Source organism: Miscanthus floridulus, chromosome 14 (genome assembly GCF_019320115.1).
Source record: "Miscanthus floridulus cultivar M001 chromosome 14, ASM1932011v1, whole genome shotgun sequence".
Classification (NCBI taxonomy): Eukaryota; Viridiplantae; Streptophyta; class Magnoliopsida; order Poales; family Poaceae; genus Miscanthus; species Miscanthus floridulus.
The window spans coordinates 64267552-64274779 of record NC_089593.1 but is presented as its reverse complement, the minus strand read 5'-3'; positions in this window follow the sequence as shown (position 1 = coordinate 64274779).

Sequence of the window (7228 nt, the reverse complement as noted above, 5' to 3'; positions counted from 1 at the left end):
CTGGGCGCTGTTCGCTTGAACTTAATTTTTCTCTCACAATAATAAATCAGTGAATGATACTTTTTGGTCCAATTTTTTAGCGAAACGAGTCCTTGTCCGTAAGGATGGCAACGGATCGGGTTTGGGGCGGATATCCGCGGGTTTCGGATTCTGCGGGTTCGGGTTTGGGATAGTTTTTCACCCACGGTTTTCGAGTTCGGGCCCCAAAACCAATCGGGTTCGGTTTCGGGTTTGGTTTTCCACCCGTGGATATCCAATGGGTATCCGAAATAAATCATTTGGAATTAAAACTTATGTTTTATAATATACTAATAATAATTTGTTTACTTAGATTATTAAATTTATTTAAAGTTAACTCATGAAAATATTTATTATTTGTTGCCTCTTGTTTATACATGTGAATATATGTATATATATCCGCGGGTTTCGGGTATCCATTCGGGTTTCGGGTATCCGCGGGTTTGGTTTTGGTGATGAATTTTCACCCGAATCGGTTTTCGGGGCGGATTCGGGTTTCAATTTCGGGTTTCGGTTTTGGGTGTACGGAGACTCCACCCGATCCGAACCCGACCCGTTGCCATCCTTACTCGTCCGTTGGTTCGCCTTGTGCCTTGTCCACGCAATGGAAGTACTGTAGTACTAGTAATTTTCTTTTCTTTTTTCTTTTGCAATGGAATTTAGAAGTGGAGCGGATGATTTTTTCCGACATTTGATTGGTTGATTCGCTTTCATGTGTACAGTGATCTCAACATCCACGTAATTTCCTTTTTTTTCTTTCATTAGGAGGAATAAGTAAGGTACCAGTACAACTTGCACGGTATACTCTCCATAAAAAAACATAATTATGGGAACCGTCCGGTGAAACTAACTTATGGCTAAGTTTATAATAAATAATATTAGCATTTATGTATCTAAATAAATTAATTATAAAATATATTCTATAACTAATCTACTAATGGTAGTTATTTTATCTCATGAGTGTTAGCACTTTTTTAAATAATTTTAGTTAAAGTTTAAACCGGTTGACTACCGACATTTGAGAATTATATTACGTTCGTACCAGTAGGTACCAGCGATAAGAAACACTAGCCAAGCAGCGCATTTTATATTACACAAATAACTTGCAACTAGCAGATGCTAAAGCCACCCAGCAAGCAAATAATGCCGGATCTAGACGTTTATAGATGTAGGGGCTCACATCATTTTCAACCTCTCATTCCTCTCATCCGTATCTAAAGAATTAGGAGGAACTCTGCTCAGTATCTCTCACAGTTTTGTATAGACCTGCGCGAGACCCACAATGTGCAGGCATGCAAACCTTTGCTTCACCAAGCTTGTACCGGCTCATGCTTTTGTCTACTGCAACGTACAAGCTTGGAACACTATTTAATTTGACAGTTGCCAATGCAGGTAGAAGACTCGATGCATGAATCTTTGAATCAAGAAAAGCGCAGAGAGGAAATTATTTCCTTAGCCTAAAAAAAGTGTTGCTTAGTTTTTTTGGCCCTTTTTTTTCAAACTTGGTTATTTGGCCCTAAAACGATTTTTCTTTGGTTTCTTGGCCCTTCCATTATTTTAATAGGCTAACGGTACATGAATTTACTCTTTTACCCCTGACACCTAAGGCAATAGTTCAGCAACCTACAGTTGCGTGCTTACTGTCAATATTTTTCTAAAATAAGTATAATATTATTTTCAAGCATAAAATCATTATATATATATATATATATATATATATACATACATACATATTTTAGCAGTGTGATGTTGTCACGTGCAAATATATATAAAAAATAATGATTCCATGCTTGAAAAATACTGTACCTTATTTTGAAAAATTATTGATAATAGGCAGCCTAAAAAACATGTATGGCGCAACTATAGGTTGATGAACGGTTGCCTTCGGCACTAGGGGTAAAAGAGTAATTTCGGGTACATCTTAACACCGTTAGCCCATCAAACTAACGGAAGGGCCAAGAAACCAAAGGAAATTTGTTTTAGGGCCAAATAAGCAAGTTCCAGAGAAAAAGGCTAAGAAACTCAGCAACACCTTTTTTAGGATAAGAAAATAATTTCCTCAAAAGCATATGGTTGGCAACCGTCTCTTCTCAGCCCACAAAGTGCGCATACTTCTTGTTCCCCAACCCTTTTGGGCCTAAATAGGAGTTTCTGACATGGCCTTTTGCTCGGGGTTCCTGTTGAACTCTGCTGCAGCTGCTCTACACGACGAGGTTTCACCCACTGGACTCAACATTTTGATCCACATAAAATAACGGAGATGGCCCAACAAGAGTTCGTTCTGTCGAATGCAACCCGCCAGTGCAAGTTGTGCACTTGTGCCACACACAAACCTGAACTGTGTTATTCCACTCTGCACTCCTCGACGTAGCAATACTGCAATAGCAACCGGGGTAAAATCTGAAGCTGCTCAGTAGTCAGCAGTCATGGTTTTCAGCAACAATTCAGTTCAGTTCAGTTCATCCTGAGCACTTTGTAAACTAGGCTTCACAGGTATAGAATACTAACCAGAAGTAACGCAACAGAAATAAATATGCCCGCTATTACCATTCATACCCTTGGAAGTGTACAGGGATTACTACACTGGGCAAACCTCCACGATTACAGACTAAGCAAACTTTAACAACATACACGTACTAGGGGCGGCTGAGTTCCTCCTCCACAACGGTCTGAAGTCTACAGAAATTAAACAGACGAGGTGCAGCTGATCAAACTACAGATACACACATCATCGCTTCTATGGTAGCAGCGGATGTCTTTCATGAAGTAGAGGAAATGGTTCTTGACCATCAGAGGTAGCAGATGTTTCTCCTGTCACACCTTGATCTTGATCAGTCTAACAATTCAGATGAAAGATTACACTGTCAGAATCATGAAGGGGCCTGCAGGGACTCTTAACTATGAAAGTGAAAAAGAATCATGTAAAGTGTGTGCATATGATCTGACATAGAGGAGTCACATATATCATGCGGTGATGCTGATATAAAAAAGTATTCATGCATTCTGCTTGAATATATATATGAGAACATGAAATTTATAAACAAAGATACATATAGGATTGCAAGTAACCCAATTCATTCATTCTGTTAAATTTATAATCATTAAGCTTCAGAAGATGCACACAGTGAATTGGTGACAATGGTGGAGGCAAAGACAATCTGGATGCACCAATACTATAGCTTGCTATATATAGGAACAAGAACAACTAAGATGGCTCTGAGCACAATAGCAATATAATAGGTAAATCTCAACAAGCTAAGAACAACCACTAATACAGAGACGGGCTTTACTCCCGGTGGGGAACCCCCTCTAGTCCCGGTTCCCCACCCGGGAGTAAGCATTCCTGATCCGGGACTAAAGGTCCTCCCAGTTTTAACAATGGATGGGATGCTACCCTTTTGAACTAACCCATCGGGGGACCTTTAGTCCCAACCGGGACTAAAGGTTGGAGGACTTTTAGTCCCGGTTGGTGGCTCCAACCGGGAGTAAATGTCGACCTTTAGTCCCGGTTGGTGTCTCCAACCGGGACTAAAGGTCCCCTGCCACTGTGCCGAGCGCAGTAGCCGCTGGGCAGGGACCTTTAGTCCCGGTTGGAGACACCAACCGGGACTAAAGTCTCTCTAGTCCCGGGCGCAAAAAATGCCGGGACTAGAGCCCATTTTGGCCTCGGATGAAAGGTCTGTTCTCTACTAGTGAACTGGTTTAATTTTTGCACAATATTCTGCTTCACCCCTTAATTTGGGTGCCTTTTCAAAATTTAAACAGCTAGTAAGAATATAAACACCGCCTAACTATAACGTATTATCGCACAGCAACATATTAGCCAATCTAGTTGCACCAAACATAAAAGTGCTACAGAAACAAGTACGATGTGACTGAGAGCCTGATCACAATTCACACCAACACAACATAAACATGTTAAGTATCTAAAGGCAACAAAGAAGCAGTGGTTGGATACACTTGGCAATGACAGTGGCGGTGGGAAGTTTGTATAGAGGTGAACAAACACGAGCTATTTATTGAACCGCACACGTAGCTCCTCATACACCAACGTCTTGAGCTTCACTGAGAAGTAGCGAGCTTGTCGCGTCTGCTGCGCAAAGTAGAGCTGTGGATAAGCCTGTAGGAGCAAGTACCCATCTGCTGCACCGACGATGCTGTAGTCAAGATTGTCGTTGGGCAAGGCGACTGTCCTGCTGTGGCGCCAATCTGCCGCTGCGGCACAAGTACCATTGCCTTCCCTACTTAATAGAGGTCTAGGCTGTGATCACCAAGAACTAATGCACCAAGATCGCCTCCGCTTGCCTCCATAATGAAGTTCGTCCTGCCGAGGGGCTCGGTGACACTTGGGTGCTGCATGGTGGAGAACTTCATCTCGTGCATGTCGAGCTTGAGCGCACTGTGACTTCGAAACTGGCACGACGTCGAGTAGAAGCATCCATGAGCATAGTGGCGGTAGGACAACAAGAACAGCGGAGATTCGCGTCTCCAACCGTAGAAGGTCGGTATTCGACGCCATTCCTGGCCTCTTGGGTAGAGGAGGAGAACACAAAGGCTATGATGGCGTTCCCCCGCTGCAGCATCCAGATCACTTGGAGCGGCGGTTCCTTCTCCTTCTTGCTGGCTGGAAGTGGAACTGGGAGTGGGACGAGGAAGGGGAACCAGCCCAAGCCGGGCCTGCAGTGCTTACCAGCGATCAGGTGGTCGGGAACTGGGGGAAGGGGAAGGGGAACCCGGACGAACGTGCGGTGCAGGGGGTCGCAGACCATGAGGTCTCTGAAATCGGTGGAGGCGCGCGAGGAGAGGAGGAGACGGCCGCCCCTGGCGTCGCGGATCCGCTACGAGGAAGGAGCAGGTGAAATCGGCGGCTCTCGCGACGGCGCGGGCGGCCGGGGTGGAGTCATGGTGGATGGAGCGGGGGTGGAGGGTGCGGCGGTGGAGAGCGGCGGGGCCTTCCGACTCGAGGAACCCGATCAGCGGCGGCGGGTGGTTGAGGCGGCCGAAGCGGCGGCGGAAGGCGGGATCGGTGATGACGCCGCGGAACGAGGTGCAGGCGGCTGAGGCGCGCGCGATGTCCGCCGCGTCGAGGCGTATGAAGATATCCTCCAGCAGGCCGGCGGGGACGGGCGAGTTGTCTTCCGCCTCGGCGCCGCGCGCCGCCTTCCCCTTCCCCGTCGAGGGCATCGCGCGGCTAGGGTTTGTCTTTTCTCTGATCCTGCCAGACTCCCTCTCAACTCATCGCCGGCCTGCTGCCTGACCGTCGATGGATGCATCTCCCGCGTGGTCGGCGTGGCTAGGCTTTGTCTGCTTCCGGCCGCGGCAGTTTCTTCACAGGTCATCCCCGGCCTCACGCAGTCACGCCGCCAGTCTCGTGCACCGACCGCGTGATGCCCGCAGGCCCGCGACGGATCGCCGGTTTTGCATACACCAGTTTTGGGAGCCTGCAGTCGTCAGACCAAGCTGAGTCTCATTAGTAGAAAACAGACGTGTGATCCTCGGCTCAAATAGGCTCTAGTATCGGTATTTTTACGCTCAGGACTAGAGAGGTCTTTAGTCTCGGTTGGTGGATCCAATCGGGACTGAAGGTCCCTGCTCAACGGCTACTGCGCCAGACAGAGGTGGTAGGGACCTTTAGTCCTGGTTGAAGCCACCAATCGGAACTAAAGGTAGACTTTTACTCCCGGTTGGTGGCTCCAACTGAAAGTAAAGTTCTACTCCCGGACCGTGGCTACGCCGGGGGATGAAAAGTTACCTTTAGTCCCGGTTGGAACCACCAACCGGGACTAAAGGTCCCCCTTTATATCCTGGCCATCTCCTTCTTCCTCCCCGAGCCCGAGGAGGCCCGAGCTCAGCACATTTTGAAGCTCACTGCACTAGTGTTTTTGCTTCCTCCCTTTATTGTTTCTCCATCCATTCTTCGATTCCTCCGTCGATTCTTCAGTTGTAAATGTTACCAATCTCATACTTTAATTTTTCATCATTGGCTTATCTCATATTGTTCACTATATATATATTGTTTTTATGGTGTTTTTTTTTATTTGTAAACAATTTGAGCTCAAAATAACTTATAGTTTGCATATTTGGATGAAGAAAGGTTAAAGTAGGTATTTAAAATTAGTATTCACTTTTTATTTCTAGCATGCATAGCACACTTCATTATTTAGAGATATAGATAATTTTATAGTTTCTTAATTTTATTTGTTTATAAATGAGAAATTTATAGTGTATTAAAAAATGAGTATAGAGAGTAGATGGCAACTGCTTCCGGGTACTCGACCTCTCATGGGTTTCCAAAGCGACTTAGGCCGGGCCTTCCTCTAATTCTATGCGGCAAGTGTCGTGATGAGATGGAGATTGTGATGGAGTACCGAGTGAAGGAGGGTCCCAACAATGGTCGTATCTTCTACAAGTGTCCGGATCGCAATGTGAGTTATTTTATCGTATTTTATGATTATGGTTAGTTTATACCTATTTTCATTATGGTTGTGATTAAAGTTCTAATTTTTTATTTTAATTTCAGTGGGATGGCAGTGAACGATGTTCAGGCTTCTACTGGGAGGAAGAGTATGTTGAACTCGTACAAAAATATCTTTTACAACAGGCAGATATGGCGGCTAATGAGGCAGTGATCCAGCCGAAGAAGTCCAAAGATGTTGCACAATCAGAGGATCTATCTGTTTTAGTTGAGATTGGTCGCGACATCCTTGTGCTCCTGAAATGTATTTTAGCTTTAGTTCTTTTAGTGGTAGTTGGGATTGTCTATATTGTAGCGATGCTTTCATAAATTTATACCTTTTGTGGTGGCACGCATATTGTATAAATAATTAATTATGATCTAGGTTTTAATATGGTATTTATGTCATGTAATGCAGATGAGCCGGCATTGGATGTACAATGCTGATCGCCGCTCCCAAGAGTTCGTTGACGGCGTGCATTCTTTGTTACGTGCGGCCGAGGCAAACAAACGCGACGATTTCATGTGCTGCCCATGTGCCATATGTAATAATACGGTGGAATATCCTTGCTCAAGGACTCTTCATTCACACTTGTTCAAGTCGGGTTTCATGTCAAACTATATTTGTTGGACGAAGCACGGAGAAACCGGCGTTGTAATGGAAGAAGGTGAAGAAGAACAATGGGACGACAATGATATTATTCCCGATGGTGCGTGCTTCAATGATACTGCAATGGGAGAAGCTGAAGAAGAGGT